Here is a 19,352-nt window from a genome sequence, read left to right on the forward strand (position 1 = left end):
TGATGTACAACACTACAATGAGCCGAGAAAATGAAGTTCAATGCTTCTGAGCATGCATCGAATTGTTTCCGAACATGCGTAGGAATTTTGCGATCAGAACTTTTTCCATCGGAAAAATAGAGAACCTGCTCTCAATCTTTTGCTGGCAGAAATTCCGTCAGCAAAAGTCCGATGGAGCATACACATGGTTGGAATTTCTGACCAAAAGCTCACATCTGACTTTTGCTGGTGGAATTTCTGATCGTGTGTACGGGGCATAACTGTTTTTTTTTTCTTCTTCATGTACTGCAAAAACACTAATAAAATGCTAATGCTCCTAAAGGCTTATAAAATGCTACTAGAAGCTGGCACAAACACGCTATTATCAGCATTTTTCATCCAGCGTTTTTTCTAGCTTTTTTGAGCTTATGAAAAATGCTACTGTGCATGGCACCAAATAAATAAAATCTGATCCTTGTAAGAACCCCAGTCAGTGGTAAATTGTTTGTCTCATCCATGTAAACTGATACATTTTGCTGGAGAGCTTGTGCATTTGAAAAACTTACTAACTGGATCACCAGATGAAAATAGAAGAAAGAAAGCCTAACGAAAAGAAATTGAATGCAGCCATAACATCTAAAAAATGGTAAACTGCAATATAATAAATATTTGCTTTTGAGTTTAATACCACTTTAAAACTTGCAAAGTCCTGGGAACACTGGGATGGATGGATGGCAATCATGGGTCTGTGCTGAATAAAAAAGTATTTGCTAAGGCTAACACAAAAGACTTCTTACACTCATTCAAAGTGTCTGTACATACTACCAGAAGAGTACAGCCCATTGTGACATCATCCATTCAAAAACCCAATGCCCACACCCTGTTGGGTGCCATCCCATTCCTGGCACAATGTTTATAAACAGTATAGCAGTGTGCCAATTACCAATACTTTCACCTCTGCAATCTCTCCCTGTAAAGATTTATCATTGCAAAGGCAAATCGAACTAAGTCCCATGCTTGACTGCATCACAAAATGCATCCTTAGCAAAAAAAAAAAAAATGGAAGCAGTCCCTTTAAATCAGTAGATAAGGCAGATCTTCAAAGAGCACCCATCTGCTGCCTGTGTACCCCTCTCCCCTCCCATTTCCCAACATTAAATGTTCTGTCACAAATGAATGCATATACAGTAAAGTATTCAACATCACGATCTTGTCAGTCATGCGGCAAAGCCTTTGCAGGAATAAAAAAAAAAAAAAAAAAAAAAAAAAGGAAAGAAACATTGTAACTGTATGGTGATAACTGCATGCTGCACTTAGCCGTTTGTCCAGCAGATGGGGCTGGTGTCCACGTTTGCTTTGCAGCCTCTGTATGCCTCTGTAAGCCTTTTCCTGGTATATATTAGCCACTGTAGAGTGATGCTCAGAGCAGGAAGCAAGGGGAAGAAATGAAGAGGGGTTGAGAAGGAGCTTCACGGTCTTTTTCAGTCATAATGGATTAAGGGCAAATGCTTTGTCAGCTTTTGTGGCTTAGGGATCTCAGCATCTTGTACAAGGAGCTCCATTCCATTCTGATTATTCTTGGTGCAGGTTCCCTCTGCTGACATGGTTTGCAGACTTTCTCCTACATCAGGTAAGCCTGCAGCATTCTCTATCCTCCCTGGTAAGCCTAGCTGATTTATTAATAATGATTGCACATTGCAGCATTCTCCGCATTGGGTGCAGCACATTGCACTTGCTGTAGATGTGACAAGGCAGAATTTGCAATATTGCATGAATAGCTTTTTTTTTTTCTTTTTTTCCCCTCTGTCTGATCAGTAGCTGACACAGTAAAAAAAAAAAAAAATGTTGGCTGGTATTGCTATATTTTCACTCTACATTGACTTACTGGCCTAAGGTGGCACATTTAGAGGGTGCTGTAAAGGCATCTGCATGAAGGATGAAAGCAAAGTGGAAATTCTTTTTAATCTGGTGCCTCTTAGGAAGTTTTTTTTTTTTTTTTGCATATGTGGAGGTCATATGTTTTTGCAAAAGCAGGGCAGTGATTGTTGGAGAAGCCCCAGGACAGGGCTGGAGACAACATTGCAGAGGTTAACACAGCTCAACCAGATATGGATAGTCAATGGAGCTCACCTTGTAGGATCTCAACATTCCTTATACCCGATCCAGTATTATCTACTGGAATTTTAGCTGATTGCATCAAGCACCTTGAAATACCGCAAATGCCAAAGAAGGCAGGTAGACTCCAAATAGCCATCTGCTCTGCCTTAGTACTTTATAATGCAACATTCATTTTTTTTTTATTTCTTTTATTTTAGGAGGGGGGGGGATTCCAATCTGAAAGGCAATATGAACTTAATGAAGTTGTCATCTGATTTAAATGTGTAATGATATTTTGAAGTCAAAAGGGTTATTGATAGGTCAGTGAGGCCTTTATTAAAAAAAAAAAAAATACAACTCTATACAGCTTATTTTGTTATTTTATTGTTTTTTTTTTATCTTTTATCTGTTTGTAAATAAAAAAAATAAAAAAAATATTTGAATACATTGGGGCAAAGTTTACAAATAAAAGAATGTGCCTTTGTAAAGAGAATTTAAGAAAATAAACGTTAATGTAAGCTGCATATTTTATTAACAGCTTGTGATTTAATGCTAATTGCTAAAATTCTTGTGCAAAAAAATAAATAAAAAAATCTATAATGAAAATTGTTAAAGATACATAGGAAAAAAAAATGATAGTGGATATATTCAAGAAGTATTTTTGCTGATGTGGACTGGATCTGATTATGATTTATGCAGGAAATGCAGGTAAAATAATACGCTTCTGTGCCCAGCTGGAACAGCTTAGCTCAGGAAAATTCAAAGGGCTCATCGGGATGCGGTCCATTAACATGTCTTGTTAATGCCTGTCGTGTCAACATGTTTTTATACCATTAGATGGCACTGTGTCGTCTCACCAACTCGCAGAATGCTGCATATTGTAACTAGCGTGACACCATTGATCTCCTTTGCGCATTTTCCAAAAATGTATGGGCTAGTGTACCATCTGAATACAGACATCAGGTCCCACCAGATTTACATTCCTCCCAGAAATGTGCAGCCTAGATCAGCCTCAGAGTGGGCCTGCTATGGAGCGAACCTCTGTGAACACAGAAACTGTCTGCTGAAAAATATTCCTAATCAAAGACTTCTATTTCCTTTGAAATTACAAAGCTTTTTTTATTTATTTTTATTTTTTTATGTGCCTTTGAAATGACATTTGGCTTTGGATTTTATTCCAATGTGCACGATATTATGTTTATTTTAAGATTAAGCGATCGAAACGTTCCTCCCTTGAATCTCTGATGTGTTGCACCGTATCTTGGGTTTTGCTGTAGATTAAGGGCCCTGCTGTTTTGTTTCCGCAACATCAAAGGGCACATTAGTTTGTTTGTGTCTTTATATGGGATCTTTTCATTATCTCGCAGAACAAAGGGAAGATTTGTGTTGGCTGTAGAAAAGGATTTTTTTTTTTTTTGTTGCTGCAGTTGTCTACATTATCCAATTTACCTGACTCATCATAACATGGTCACTTCCTTTGAAAAGGTCATTAATTATACAGTAGTTCCTGTCAAAATCCTTTAGCATGATATGAGGTCTCAACTAGGGCTGTGTTGTGTGGCTTTTATGGAGCCGGCGTATGGAAGACGATTTGTATTATGACCTTGTCGTATTGACGTTGTTTATAGACTGAAAGCCAAAACTGCTGACTTTCACTTATATTTGGTGCAATTTGTCTAGAAAGCCTGACAAGGCTTGCAATCTTTTTTTTTTTTTTTTTTTTTTTTGGGAGATTTAGACAAAATTGTTGCAGGTTGAAGGGTATTACGTGATATGGTCTACCTATGCCTGGTTGTGTCTGTGTTATTGTATATGGTTAGAGGAACCATCTTGAAAAAGAAGGAACTTGAGCAAAGAGCCTCCTAAAAAATAAAGTATTAAATATATCTAACCAAGATAAAAAAAACAAACATATGTAGTTATTTATTGCAAAATTACATATATGTTACATCCATTGGTAATCCCGACCATGGAGGCTTGTAGGCCTAAAAAAAATGAATTCATACTTACCAACATTTTTACATTTCCAAAGACAGTTTGTTGTTGGGCTGATGATTCAGCCCATAAAAATTCTTCGATTTTAACATATTGAAAATGACTCCAACACCATCATTTGACAATCTGACCATGTTTTGAAGCACGCAGGCGTCGGCCATCAGGACCCTGACTGAACAGGTTAAGACTATAGCCGTCTGTTATTCAAGCAGACATAAGGTGTTATAATCAGTGGGGTCATATATAAGCAGTAGATGTATTTGTTGGAAGAAAACATTGATCATGAAGAAGATATCATGCATCTTAGAGGAACGGTCAAAAGCCCTTGTGTATGGGCTTTATTGTGCATTGTACTATTTCCAATACCAACCCCCCACCCCACTACACAATCAGCTTACTCTCTGTGCTCCCCCGCATGATCAATACAGTGAAATGGCACACTTGACCCAATAAGACGTGTCCAGCTAAAATATTGTCTGATTGGTCAGTAATGCATACCAGTGTGTTGCATCAGAAAAGGCCAAAAAACCTTTCAGAATGTAACCACTACATTAAATCCATGTATGACGTGTGTGTGTATATATATATATATATATATATATATATATATATATATATAATTACACGATTAAAAGTATTTTATGATTTTATATAAATAATATATCTCAAATTCACCTTGGTTGGAATGGTAATGCAATTGGCATTCATAGTTAAACCCAATGCAGGGTTGATATTTGTATATTTTATGTTATTCCACATGGGTACTACAGTAAGTTTGTTTCATTTAGGTATAGCTGATTGAAGCTGAGCAGCCCCCCCCCCTCCCCCCCAAGAGTTGACTTGTGTCTATAGATACTCTTGGGTACACACACACGCTATATTGTCAAAAGTATTGCGACACCTGCCTTTAAATGCACATTAAATTTAATGGCATCCCAGTCTTAGTCCGTAGAGTTCAGTATTGAGTTGGTCAACCCTTTGCAGCTATAACAGCTTCAACTCTTCTGGACTGTGCAGGCCAGTCAAGTTCCTCCACCCCAAACTTGCTCATCCATGTTTTTATGGACCTTGATTTGTGCACTGGTCCAAATAATTTTGGTGGAGGGGGGATTATGGTGTGGGGTTATTTTTCAGGGGTTGGGCTTGGCCCCTTAGTTCTAGTGAAGAGAGCTCCTAAGGCATAAGTATACCAAGACATTTTGGATAATTTCATGCTCCCAACTTTGTGGGAACAGTATGGGGATGGCCCCTTCCTGTTCCAACATAACTATGTACCAGTGGACAAAGCAAAGTCCATAACGAGTGTGAGTTTGGGGTGGAGGAACTTGACTGGCCTGCACAGAGTCCTTACCTCAACCTGATAGAACACCTTTGGGATGAATTAGAGCTGAGACTGCGAGCCAGGCCTTCTCGTCTACATCAGTGCCTGCCCTCACAAATGCGCTTCTGGAAGAATGGTCAAACATTACCAGAGACACACTCCTAAACCTTGTGGACAGCCTTCACAGAAGAGTTGAAGCTGTTATAGCTGCAAAGGGTGGGCCAACTCAATATTGAACCCTACAGACGAAGACTGGGATGCCATTAAAGTTCATGTGTGTGTAAAGGCAGGCGTTCCAATACTTTCGGTAATATAGTGTATATAAAAGTATTTTATGATTTTATATATATATATATAATATTGTCTAGACTTGCTGAGATGCACATTCTACTTCCAGTACCTATTCAGTACCATAGAAGTGGACAGCTGCCGTAATATATAAATAGCCCAGTATGTTTTACAGCCAGAGCCAGATATATGTCCATTTACTTTTTGCCTTCAAAGATTGATTGAGATATTATTACATTGAGTGGGTGAGGATAATTTACAGGACAGCTCTACCTTTATCTTATCTAACATTACCTAAATCTACTCTACCATTCCTCCTAAGCTACACTGCATTAATTACTCCTTGCTTATCTACCACTATTCCAGTACTGTGGCCTTCTCCAGTGTTTACATCCCTTCGGAAAAAATCTGTTCAGGGATTGCCACGCCTGTCAACTATGTCCACCATAGGCTTGAATGGACCAGATACCGAGACTCATCAGTCTGGCAGCAGGACTAGCAGAGGAACCTTTACTGGGCTCATGATCCTGAGAGTCTGTGGCTCAGAAATTGACACAGGACTAGCTGTTCTTTATGGAAATCTAATTTATCATTCATTATGTATTTGTTCCACAAAACATTTTAGTATATGTTATGTATTATAGTAAAACCTTGGTTTGAGAGCGTTTTGCAAGACAAGCAAAATTTTTGAATACATTTTAACTTGATATACAAGCGATGTCTTGATATACAAGTAGCGTCATGTCACAACTGAGTATAAAAGAGAAGAGAGGCGCCTCTAAGTGTGTAGCAATATGGTTACCTTTAATTAAGGTACAACATTTAGAAACATATTGCTACACTTAGAGACGCCTCTCTTCTCTTTTATACTCTGTAGCACCTCCTGGATTTTGCTTCTAATCCCCTTGTAGAGGCCTCCATTTGTGGGTGGACATTTTATGGTTACACAACCTGGTCACATTGCTATAATCTTTTTATATGGACTATAAACTGAAGGACCTCCTATGAATAAATGGTTGTGGAACAAATCATTTGAGTTTCCATTATTTCTTATGGGGAAATTTTCTTTGATATGCAAGTGCTTTGGATTACAAGAATGTTTCTGGAACAAATTATGCTCGCAATCCAAGGTTTTACTGTATATGTAATAAGCAGATGTCATGGAACTCTAGTTTGCATTTTACGTTTGTGCTCACTGGAGAAATCTGTGCCACCAATGAGTGCACAGTGTATTTAATCTTTAGGGAAATTTGTAATGTTTTCAGACCAAGCCAAGTAATGCAGCTTTTATACAGCAGACACCAACCTTTCCCACCTCTCTATTATGCCATTGGACTTCCCTGCAAAATCCAAACTTTTGACTATGATCGTTCATACAGAATTACCCCTTCCCCTGCCGCTCATAGTACTGTCAGTAGAGTATGAGCAACCTCTATTCAGGCCTGAGCACTGTCAGATAAGGAGCAACGGACATGTCTAGTTCTATGTAAATTCTTAGGCTCAGAAAGCAATGAGAAGACTTTCAGAGGTTTATTGGGAATGTGGGGAGCATAGATGAGAGGAGCAAACACCTGCTGAACCATAGATGTGTTACTTGGCTATGCCTCTGTAGGTAAGACTTAGGTTAGGTATATTTATGAGCGAAAACCCAAGTAAGAATAAATATCATGTCAGGTTTGTATTTCTGTTATTGTTATTGCCTGGTAGGGTGACCAATAATGGCCCAATAATAGTTGTCCTATTATGTTTGCCCTATTATGGAGAAGAGTGAGGAGCAAAATGTCACGTATACAATGCTGTCACCTCCAGCTAGGAAATCCTGTGCTTTCCGGTATTTCGATGACTAGTCCGAGGTTTGAAAAATTTTCGCATTATAGACAGATACCTAAAAAACTAAAAACATTACCTTGGAGGAACATAGACCTGAGAACAAGCTCAAACTACATCATATTGTCAAATATATTTGGGCACCCCTCCAAAGTATGGAATTCAGGTTCAGAAAGCCAGTTAAATAAAGACCTGGTTTGACGAGTTTGGTGCAGATAAACCTGAGTGGCTCTGATCTGAACCCTACGAAACACCTTTGAGAGGAAGACTGTACGGTGTGAATACTGTAAATACTCTTTACAAGCCAGATCTCCTCTGCCAACATCAATACCTGACCTTACAAATACATCATTGGCTGAATAGATATAAATCCACTCCCCGAAATCTTGTGGAAAGCCTTGCCAGAAAAGTTGAGACTGTTATGCCTGAAAGATGCCTGAAAGATGGTCAACTCCATATTAATGAGCATGGTTTTTAACCACTTGCTTACTGGGCACTTAAACCCCCTCCTGCCCAGACCAATTTTCAGCTTTCAGCACTGTCGCACTTTGAATGACAATTGCGCGGTCATACAACACTGTACCCAAATAAACTTTTTATAATTTTTTTCCCGCAAATAGAGCTTTCTTTTGGTGGTATTTGATCACCTCTGGAATTTTTATTTTTTTGTTAAAAAAATGTAAAATGGCCGAATTTTAAAATTATTAAATTTTTTTATTTTTTTATATTTTGATATAAAATTTTAAAACAGGTAATTTTTCTCCTTCATTGATGTAAGCTGACGAGGCGGCACTGATGGGCACTGATAGGTGGCAGTGATGGGCACTGATGGGTGGCAATAATGGGCACTGATCAGTTAGACTGATAGGGAGCACTGCTAGGTGGCACTGATTGTCACCACTGGTGGGCATTGATAGGTGGCACTTGTGGGCATTGATCGGTGACACTGTGGGCACTGGCAGGTGGCACTGGCAGGGGGTACTGGTGTGCAGAGAGACACATATAATTGCCTCTCCCTCTTCGGGACCGATGTCCCTTGCAGATGAGCCGGTGATCGTCTTTTTTTTCTCCTCGCGCTATCAGCGCGAGGAGAAAAAAAAACGATTACTGAGCTTTTGTTTACATCATGTGATCAGTTGTCATTGGCTGACAGCTGATCACATGGTAAGGGACCGGCTTCTTACTCGGATAAGTGATCACCCAAGTCTCAGTGACTCCGTGATCCACGTCTCTCAATATTCAGTGCACAGGGGAGACCGTCATATGACGGCCTCCCAGAAATTCAGGTCCGCGTTGTGGCCGTCATTCGGCTATAGAGCGGACGGAAAGTTGTTAAATGGGATGTCAGAATATTATATAGGTGTAAGTCAAGTGTTCGCAAACTTTTGGCTATGTAGTGTAGTTTGCATAAATGGAAGAAGTTTGTAGAAGTTCTGTAAAGCAAGGTTAACTTTCTACCCATGACACCAACAGTAACTGATATTGGTAGGTTTGTGCTGACTGGGGCAAATTCAAATAAAACACTGACAGTATATGCATTACGCTAATTACTGTTATTGGGGACACCTGTTCCTCTGACAACTGTAAAAAGGTGTAGTTCCCCTTGAACTACACCTTGATTTCCTGTCATTTTCTGTTACATCCCTAGAACAGGAAGTGAAGGGAAATCTCCTGATCATGACAGTGACTGCAAAAAAAAACCCTGCAAGGGTTTTAAACCTTTTCTATTCCAAAGCGAATGAGTGATGTTATTAACATGTGCAATGAACATTTTGTTTTTAATGTTCAATTTAATTGATCAAATAAAATTTTGGATATTTTTATACACTTGCCGACCACTTTATTAGGTACACCTGTTCAATTGCTTTGTAACACAAATTGTTAATCATCCAATCACATGGCAGCAACTCAATTCATTTAGGCCCCTTTCACACATGCGGATGATATGTCCGTATTTCATCCATCCATTTGAGGATGAAATACGGGCCATACATTCATCCCTATGGGATAGCGGGTGTCTGCGGATGCTCATCCATATTGTCCGCCTCCGCAACTGTCCGATTCTGCAGACGGAGGAAAATCCTATTTTTCTGTCCATCTGCAGAGCGGATCGGATGAACACGGACACACGGTCCGTGCTCATCCGAATCCCCATAGAGGAGAGAGGAGATCTGACAGGGCGGTCCCTGCACAGTGTGCGGAGACCGCCCTGTCCGCAGCCGGCTCAGCGGGGACAACGGAGCGATCCCCGCTGAGCGAGCGGATCATCACGGGGCGGATCTTTACTGATCCGCCCCGTGTGAAAGAGGCCTTAGGCATCTAGATGTGTTGAAGACAACTTTCAAATTGAACATCAGAATGGGGAAGAAAGGGGATTTTAGTGACTTTGAATGTGGCATGGTTGTTGGTGCCAGACGGGCTGGTCTGAATATTTCAAAAACTGCTGATCTACTGGGATTTTCACACACAATCACCAGGGTTTACAGAGAATGGTCCGAAAAAGAGAAAATATCCAGTGAGTGGCAGCTGTAAGGACGAAAAATGCCTTGTTGATGTCAGAGGTCAGAGGAGAATGGGTAGACTAGTTTGAGATGATAGAAAAGTAACAGTAACTCCAATAACCACACATTACAACCAAGGTATGCAGAATACCATCTCTGAATGCACAACACATCGAACCTTGAAGCAGATGGGCTACAGCAGGAGAAGACCACACCGGGTGCCACTTCTGTCAGCTAAGAACAGAAAATTGAGGCTGCAATTCACACAGGCTCACCAAAATTGGACAATAGAAGATTGGAAAAACGTTGCCTGGTCTAATGAGTCTTGATTTCAGCTGTGACATTCAGATGGTAGGGTCAGAATTTGATTTGGCGTAAACAACATGGATCCATCCTGCCTTGTATCGGATCAGGCTGGTGGTGATGTAATGGTGTGGGGGATATTTTCTTGGCACCCTTTGGGCCCCTTAGTACCAATTGAGCAACGTTTAAATGCCACGGCCTACATGAGTATTGTTGCTGACCATTGTCATCCCTTTATGACTACAGTGTTATCATCTTCTGGTGGCTCCTTCCAGCGGGATAATGCACCATGTCACAAAGCTCGAATCATCTCACCACTGGTTTCTTGAGCATGACAAAGGTTTTTTTACGAATAAAAATCCAATTTGCACTGTAAGTGCAAAGTGCACTTGAAATTGCACTGAAAGTGCACTTGGAAGTGCAGTCGCTGTAGATCAGAGGGGGACATGCAAGGAAAATAAAAAAAACAGCATTTTATCTTGCACACGATTGGATGATAAAATCAGCAGAGCTTCCCCTCATTTCAGATGTACCCCTCAGATTTACAGCGACTGTACTTTAAAGTGCACTTTTCACTTGTAGTTTGCACTTGTGGTGAAAAGTGGATTTGCCTTTCGTAAATATCCCTCAAGGTTCTCAATGATCTCAATCCAATAGAGCACCTTTGGGATGTGGTGGAATGGGAGATTTGCATCACGGATGTGCAGCTGACAAATCTGCAGCAACTGCATGATGCTATTATGTGAATATGGACAGAAATCTCTGAGGAATGTTTCCAACACCTTGTTGAATCTATGCCATGGAGAAGGCAGTTCTGAAGGCAAAAGGGGGTCCAACCCGGTACTAGCAAGGTGTACCTAATAAAGTGACCGGTGAGTGTATACAGGAGGTGGTATTAGTGTGGTACCAGTAAAGTCCTGTTAGATTTACCTGGAAAGAATTTACTGCAAAGTGAATGGTGCACTTTAAAGTGGTTGTAAACCCTTTACAGCCACTTTTTACTACAGGTAAGCCTATAATAAGGCTTACCTGTAGCTACCCAGGATATCTCCTAAACCTGCACGGTTTAGGAGATATCCCCTGTATCTGCAGGTGACGATGTCATCGGCACATGTGCACGTATGTGCTGCTGCTTCAGTTAGTGTGCCGTTACCTGCGGCTCCCACAGCACCAGAGCCCATGATACCCGGAAGTAACTCCGGGAGCGATGTCGCTGGCCGGAGCGGCGAACGAGGACCGCTGCAGGGGCTTCGATCTCACAAAGCAGATCTTAAGACCCGATTGGCCGAGAGGAGAAGCGATCGTATTGGCCGGTACCCGGTGGGTTTAATCCGAGAGATGGCTGTCCTCATTGGAGCGACCTCTCTGCTCTGCATCACCGATAAGAGCCTGACTGCGGGAGCACCACCCACCGGGGGGGATTCAGGTGGTCTGTTTGCCACCTGGGGGGGGGGGTCGGGTGGTTTATTTTTGTTAAAGCGGACCTTCAGTCATTTTTTCCATCATTCCATCTATTAAATCTTCTGCCCTTGTTTTTTTTAACTTTGGATAGTAAGAAAAAAAATTCTGACAGTAAATACCTTATACAGCCCACATGTTTCTTGTCTGTCTGACACACCGCAAAACACATTTTTAGGTAAAGAGTCTCTGGTGCAGACTCTTTACCACATGATCAGTTGTGTCCAATCACGGCTGATCACAATGTAAACAGGAAGAGACGTTTATCGGCTTTTCCTCACTTGTGTCTGACAGACACGAGTAGAGGAGATCCGATCGACTGCTCTTCTGATTGGGGGGGGGGTCATCAATCAGCACAGCCCCCCCCCCCCCATCAGTAATGCCTGCCAGTGATGCCCATCAGTGCCATCTATCTGTGTCCAGTCAGGATAATGGAACCCCCCGCCCGACCATCATTTTCAAGGTCAAAAAATAACTGCTTCCAATTGGAATGGCCACCAGGTCAAATTACAACAGCCTAGATCTGCCCTATAGCATAATGTGGACTATGCCAACATTTGAGTGTGGGCATGGGCAATACTTTAGTGCAAATGAGAATTTATCAGACACTATTAGGAGTCAGTTTACTAACATAGTAGAGTGTTGACCAAATGTTCACTTTTCACTTCAATCATCCAAACTCGTGATGGAAACATGGAAAATCCTGTTTCGTTTAGATTTTTTTTTCCCATGTACATGTCTGGGTCCCTGAGTAAACATCCCTTCACCCTAATTACTAAGACCCCTTTCACACTGGGGCGTTTTTCAGGCGTTTTTCATGCGCTTTAGCGTTAAAAAATACGCCTGAAAGAAGCCGCAACTGCAATCCCAATGTAAAAGCCTGAGTGCTTTCACACCGAGATCCCTTTCATACTGGGGCGTTTTTCAGGCGCTTCAGCGTTAAAAAATACGCCTGAAAGAAGCTGCAACTGCAATCCCAATGTAAACGCCCGAGTGCTTTCACACCAAGGCACTGCGCTGGCAGGGCGTCAAAAAAAGTCCTGCAAGCAGCTTCTTTGCAGCGCTTTTGGAGCGGTGAATAAAGCGCCCCTTCCCATTGAAATCAATGGGAAGCGCCTGTAAAACGCCTGAAAAACACCTGAAAAAGGCTATTGGCAGCAGCGTTTTGTGGGCGCTTTTAACCCTTTATTTGGCCACTAGCGCCCCAATAACGCTCGAAAAACGCTGGTAAAGCGCTGCTAGTTTACGAGCGTTTTTTGGGCGCTGACATTGTGAAAGGGTTCTTAAAGCACTTGGGCTTTCACATTGGGACTGCAGATGAGGCTTCTTTCAAGCGCTTTACAGGCACTTTTTTTAGCGCTAAAGCGCCTGAAAAATGCCCCAGTGTGAAAGGGGTCTAAGTGTAAAATGAATATACATTTTACTGCTTGATCAGTTTCTACTGCTTTAGTAAACCAATCCCTGGGGCATATTTATATAGTAGCAACTGTGCCTTTTACCAAACACTCACTGGTGGTGGATCAATTACTGTCATTTAAAACACACATACCTGGAAGATTCACCTGCAACGAATGTTTGGTGAATCTCAGATTCACAGCTTTACAAAGCTGTGAACCTTAGTCCCGATTCACACTGGTGCGATGCGGGAAACCCTGTGATTTAGTGTCGGTTCCCGCATCGCACCTGAATCGCAGACTGGTTTACACTGACATGTGCAAACCGCTGGGGGTGTCAATGTAAAGTTAATGACACCTCCACATCAGTTCGCAGATCGCAGTGCGAACTGTCAAATGTTGCAGGAATTTGGATCACATTGGTGTGAACACCCATGTAATCCGATTCCAGTGTAGACCAAAAAGAGGGTCCTGCACCATTTTTGTTTGAATGCAATGCGATTCGAGCCATACAGTTTGTATGGCTGAATTTGCATCGCACAGATATCGCATGTGATGTGAACAGCAATACGATGCGAATAACATGCGATGACTGTGATCGCACAAGTGTGAACCCAGCCTTAGTGTCAGATCAAGAGAAATTTAAAATAATGTTTTCTTTAAAGTGGATGTAAAGCTTCACATATACCCAGTGAAGTGAACAGCCTCCAATGATACACAGAGATGAAACAAATCCTCCTACATAAGTTTTACAAGCATATCTGCTGTCTTCAGCTTGCTATATTTTTTAGAAAGTGCACATGGTGTTAGAGATTTTTTCTTCCTGTTCAGCACTGGGAGTGGATTCTTGGCATACACTGAGTGACAGCTGATTGAAGTAAAGGCACACACCCCTCTCCTCATAGACAAAGGAAGGAAGGAATGTGCAGGGCTGTGCTGTTAATAGACCAGCTGTCTGCTAATCTATTGATAGCACCCACCACAAATATTAGCCTGGTTTTATCTCAGTTGTCGGAGAACTTGTCGGAAGTTATGCTAATAACAGAAGAATGGTGCAGCAGAAAGACAGGGGACTTAGTGCTTTGCAGAAAGCTAAGAAAACACAGCAGATATATGTGCTTAGGTCAAATTTCATGAATCAGGTTTACATCCACTTTAACCACTTCCTGCCCACCATATAACAGAATGACGTCCAGCAGCATAAGCCTCGATCACGCGCCCGCGGGGGGCATGCAGCGCCACGATCGGTGGTGTGTCAGCCTGACACACCGCAACTCCGATTGTGGTAAAGAGCCTATGACGTAGGCTCTTTACCACGTTACCACGTGATCAGCTGTGACTAATCACAGTGTGTAACCAGGAAGTGCCAGTAAATAGCTTTCCTTGGTTTGCACTGACAGGAGAGCCGATCAGCAGCTCTCCTGTGGGGGTCTGCGCTGATAATCAGTGCATTATCGCCTCAGCCCTCATCAGAGGTGCCCACCACATCTGCCAATCACTGACCATCAGCTGAAAGTTAGTTCCCACCAAAGTGGCAGTCAGTGCCCACCAAAGTGCCAATCAGCACCCATCAATAACGCCTGTCAGTGCCCTTCACAGATGCCAATTCGTGCCCATCAGTAATGACTGTCAGTACCTCATCATCAGTGCTGTGCTTTGGTGCCATCAATTAGCGCTGATAATCAGTACATTATCGGCTCAGCCCTCATCAGAGGTGTCCACCACATCTGCCAATAACTGACCATCAGCTGTAAGTCAGTGCCCACCAAAGTGCCAATCAGCACCCATCAATAACACCTGTCAGTGCCCTTCACAGATGCCAATCTGTGCCCATCAGTAATGACTGTCAGTACCTCATCATCAGTGCTGTGCTTTGGTGCCCACCAGTGCCGCCTGTCACTGCCAATCAGTACCACCTACTAGTGCCCATCAATGCCATCTATCAGTGGCCATCAGTGCCACCTATCGGTGTCCATCAGTGCTGCATATCAGTACCGCCTATAAGTGCCCATCATTTCTACATATTAGTGCCAACTCATCAGTGTCCATCAGTGCTGCCTCATTAGTGCCCATCAGTGCATCCTGATCAGTGCTTGTCAGTGAAGGAAATAACAAAATTTTATGACAGAAACAAAGAAAAACTTTTTTTTTTTTTCAAAAAATTCTTAGTTTGTTTAGCAAAAAACAAAAACCCTGGTGTTGATCAAATGCCACCAAAAGAAAGCTCTATTTGTGGGAAGAAAATGATAAAAACTGTGTTTGAGTACAGTATAGCATGACCGCACAATTGTCATTCAAAAACCTGAAAATTGTCCTGGGCAGAAAGGGGGGAAAATGCCCGGTATTGAAGTGGTTAAAGAGTAACAATATAAAGAAAACAAACACAGTGGATATTTGCCTTACCAATGTCTTCTGATAAAATAGGAAGGTCATTGTTGAACTGATGATGGGTATCGTAATGGATTTTAATATTCGACAATTAGAAATCTTAAAATAGCGACATAAATAATTGTCGGAGCTTCACTCTTAGAATGTCATTTCCATTTGTGAGATGAAAGTGGTTTTATTTTCATAACGGTGGTAACAATGAGACAAGCTGTCTCCTAAGCAGCATTGAGTCACGGCAAGTTGCGTCATGGGATAGACGGGATTCGAGTGAATGTCAGCGGAAAAAGAGAAGCCAAACTCGCATCGCCCTCACCAGTCCCATTGTGACTGTACACTGCTGAGAGGACAAGGGCAAACCAAAGAGATATCCGTTTTCTCAGAAGTCCTGGTGATATCAAGATCCATTTACTGGGAATCCTCATGTACAAGAAAATGTGTGCGATAGTGACGGAGTGACATTATTATGGATAGGATTTGGTCAAACGTGAAGATGAGACATTTACACAAATTCAGAGACACATCTCTATATCAGATCACAAACTCTGAATACACTACAAACACAACAAACAATATAAGATTTGCAGGCCCAACATTGTTTTTACAAAAGTTTAACTCCATGCAGATATAAAGAATTCAAATGAATGCATTCATTAATACATCCTTATTTATTATTTAATGCAAGGTGTGTATGTACCTGAATCAGGTATCAGTTATCAGCTGCTAACAATAACTGTACAGTTGAGCTCAGACTGGGGAAGGGAGAAGCAGCGTAATAAGACCATCAGTTGTGCTGCAGTGCAAAGAGCATGTTGATAGGAGGTTGAAAAGTGTTGCCTCAACAAGTTAATAAAGTAGATAGGGGTGGGTACCATCAGTGGCATTACTAGGGGGTGGCTTTTGGGGCTATAGCCCAGAGTTTCTACAGGGGTCCCCAAGGGGAGAGGAGACTCTCTGGTGACCCTGATGTAAGTGGGGGGCTCTGGCTCTCTGGGGACCCTGATGTAAGTGGGGGGGGCTCTGGCTCTCTGGGGACCCTGATGTAAGTGGGGGGCTCTGGCTCTCTGGGGACCCTGATGTAAGTGGGGGGCTCTGGTTCTCTGGGGACCCTGATGTAAGTGGGGGGGGGCTCTGGCTCTCTGGGGACCCTGATGTAAGTGGGGGGCTCTGGCTCTCTGGGGACCCTGATGTAAGTGGGGGGGGCTCTGGCTCTATGAGGACTCTGATGCAAGGGGGAGGTTCTCTGGGGACCCTGATTTTAAGGGGGAGGCTCTCTGGGACCCTGATTTTAAGGGAGAGGCTCGCTGGGACCCTGATTTAAGGGGGAGGCTCTCTGGGGACCCTAATGTAAGGGGGGCTCTCTGGGGATCCTGATGCAAGGGGGAGGCTCTCTTGGGAATCTGATGTAAGGAGGAGGCTCTCTGGAAGGGGGAGGCTCTCTGGGGACCCTGATGTAAGGGGGCTCTCTGGGGACCCTGATGCAAGGGGGGTGGCTCTCTGGGGACTCTGATGTAAGGAAGAGGCTCTCTGGGGACCCTGGTGTAATGGGGGCTCTCTGGGGACCCTAATATAATGGGGGGCTCTCTGGGGATATATATATACACACACACACACACACGTATATTACTGTATATACATGTGTATGCCCGCCCAAGCATATGACTTTCTTTACTACACTGCTATGGGCTCTAGCCCCAGATCTTTTGTAGACCTAGCAATGCCCCTGGGTACCATCATCCTATAATTGTATAGTGAAGAAAGGGGGAGATTAAGTCAAGGGCTACCCCACAAATTGGCCTCAATCGCCAGTGATGGTTAGGACTATCTCCGTACTCAAATATACAATAGAAAATGTATAAAAATAGCATTCATTACAAAATATACAAAAAATATACGTAAATCACAACAAAACCAGTTAAATAATTGTTGCAAAGATTCCACAGGACAATAGCACAATATGAAAGCCCCCACTGATAAATAGAGGCACAGTGATGTAGTCCTCAACAAGTTTCCTGGCCGATGCCACTTCCTCAGGAGGCATCAGCCCAAGAAAGATCTATAGAAGGATATAATTACATAATTACAATATCATGGGAAAACTGAAAAATGGCTGTGCTGCCAATTACACAGTTATATTGGAGTATTAAAAAAAAAACAGCATGACTCACCAATGGAGGCCCAAATGGGTAGCAGACGGCATAATTTGAGACACTGTTAATAGGAGGAGAATACAGAGCAACAGAGAGATTAACCAATCACAGAGTCTCAGTAATCTTCTACATCTCCTTTACTGGCTAGTCACAGGCTTGTGGGTGGGGCCACTTTAACCATACACACGGGGTACCTTTGGCTCTCATCAATGCTTGGGACCAGGTGGAGACTGCGGTTATGTGAAGAATCTAACATTAATCGCTTCAGCTCCGGAAGGTTTTACCCCCTGACCAGGCCATTATTTGGGCTACAGCACTGCGTTATTTTAACAGACAATTGCGCGGTAGTGAAACGCTGTACCCAAATAAAAAATGTTTTCCTCTTTTTCCCACAAATAGATCTTTCTTTTGCTGGTATTTGATCACCTCTGTGGTTTTTATTTTTTTCGCTATAAACAAAAAAAAGATTGATAATTTTGAAAAAAAAAAACAATATTTTTTACTTTCTGCTATAAAACATAGCCAATATAAAAAAAAAGAAAAATCTAATTTCTTCATGAATTTAGGCCAATGTGTACTCTGCTACATGTTTTTGAAAAAAATAATAACAATAAGCGTATATTGATTGGTTTGTGCAAAAGTTATAGCGTGGAAAGATTTATGTCATTTTTTTTTTTTTTTTTTACTAGTAATGGTGCTGATCAGTGATTTTTAACGGGACTGCAACATTGTGGCAGACAGATCGGACACCTAACATCAGGGGTGATCAAAGGGTTAAATGTGTTCCCTCAGTGTGTCTCTAACTGTGTGGGGGGATGGGCTGCCTGGGACAACACACAGATTTGTCTTCTTGCATAGATCCTCTGTCACCCCCTGACAGAACAGAGATCTGCCTTGTTTACACAGGCAGATCCGCATTCTGTCTCTGCGGGGAACGATCACGGGCAGCCAGTGGACATCAGGTCTGCCGGACCCACTGATTGGCTCTACTGCTGGCCAATGGGCGTGCCTGCTCCCACAGAACCTCATGCACGAACGGACGTACCCCTACGGCGATTATAACTGCTGCGGCTGGTTGGTTAACCACCAGCTCCGGAAGGTTTTACTCCCTTCCTGACCAGGCCATTTTTTAGCAATACGTCACTGTGTTGCTTTAACTGCTTTAAAAAAAATGTACGTCCTTTTTCCCCACAAATAGAGCTTTCTTTTGGTGGTATGTAATCACCTCTGCTGTTTTTTTTTTTTTTTTTTGCACTAGAAACAAAAAAAGGCCAACAATTTTGAAAAAAATAAAAATATTTTTTACTTTCTGCTACAAACATATCCTATAAAAAAAAATGTAAAAATCTAATTTCTTCATCAGTTTAGGCCAATATGTATTCTGCTACATATTTAAAAAAAAAAAAAAAGTGTAAATTAATTGGTTTGTGCAAAAGTTATAGCATCTGCAAACTATGGGATAGATTTATGGACTTTTTGTTGTTGTTGTTGTTTCTACTAGTAATGGCGGCAATCAGCGATTTTTAGCAGGACTGTGACATTGCAGCAGACAAATATGACACTAAGTGACACTTGTTGGGGATCAGTGACACCAATACAGTGATCAGTGCCAAAAAAATGCACTGCCACTGTATACATCACACTGGCAGGGAAA

The 19,352-nt window shown here is 42.0% G+C and overlaps 1 protein-coding gene across 4 annotated transcripts in view; it reads left to right on the forward strand.

The window, feature by feature from the left end:
- The first annotated feature begins 1,376 nt into the window (after positions 1 to 1,376).
- LOC143923736 (sodium channel protein type 2 subunit alpha-like) overlaps positions 1,377 to 19,352 on the forward strand; it is a 200,634-nt gene continuing 182,658 nt past the window's right edge. For all 4 annotated transcript variants that reach the window (XM_077447559.1, XM_077447561.1, XM_077447558.1 and 1 more), the window contains exon 1: positions 1,377 to 1,609. The gene's annotated coding sequence lies outside the window, so the exon portion shown is untranslated. The remainder of the gene's footprint in view (positions 1,610 to 19,352) is intronic.

The sequence above is a fragment of the Lithobates pipiens genome, unplaced genomic scaffold, assembly GCF_037356315.1.
Source record: "Lithobates pipiens isolate NorthernLeopardFrog02 unplaced genomic scaffold, aLitPip1_a1.2 Scaffold_22, whole genome shotgun sequence".
Taxonomy (NCBI): Eukaryota; Metazoa; Chordata; class Amphibia; order Anura; family Ranidae; genus Lithobates; species Lithobates pipiens.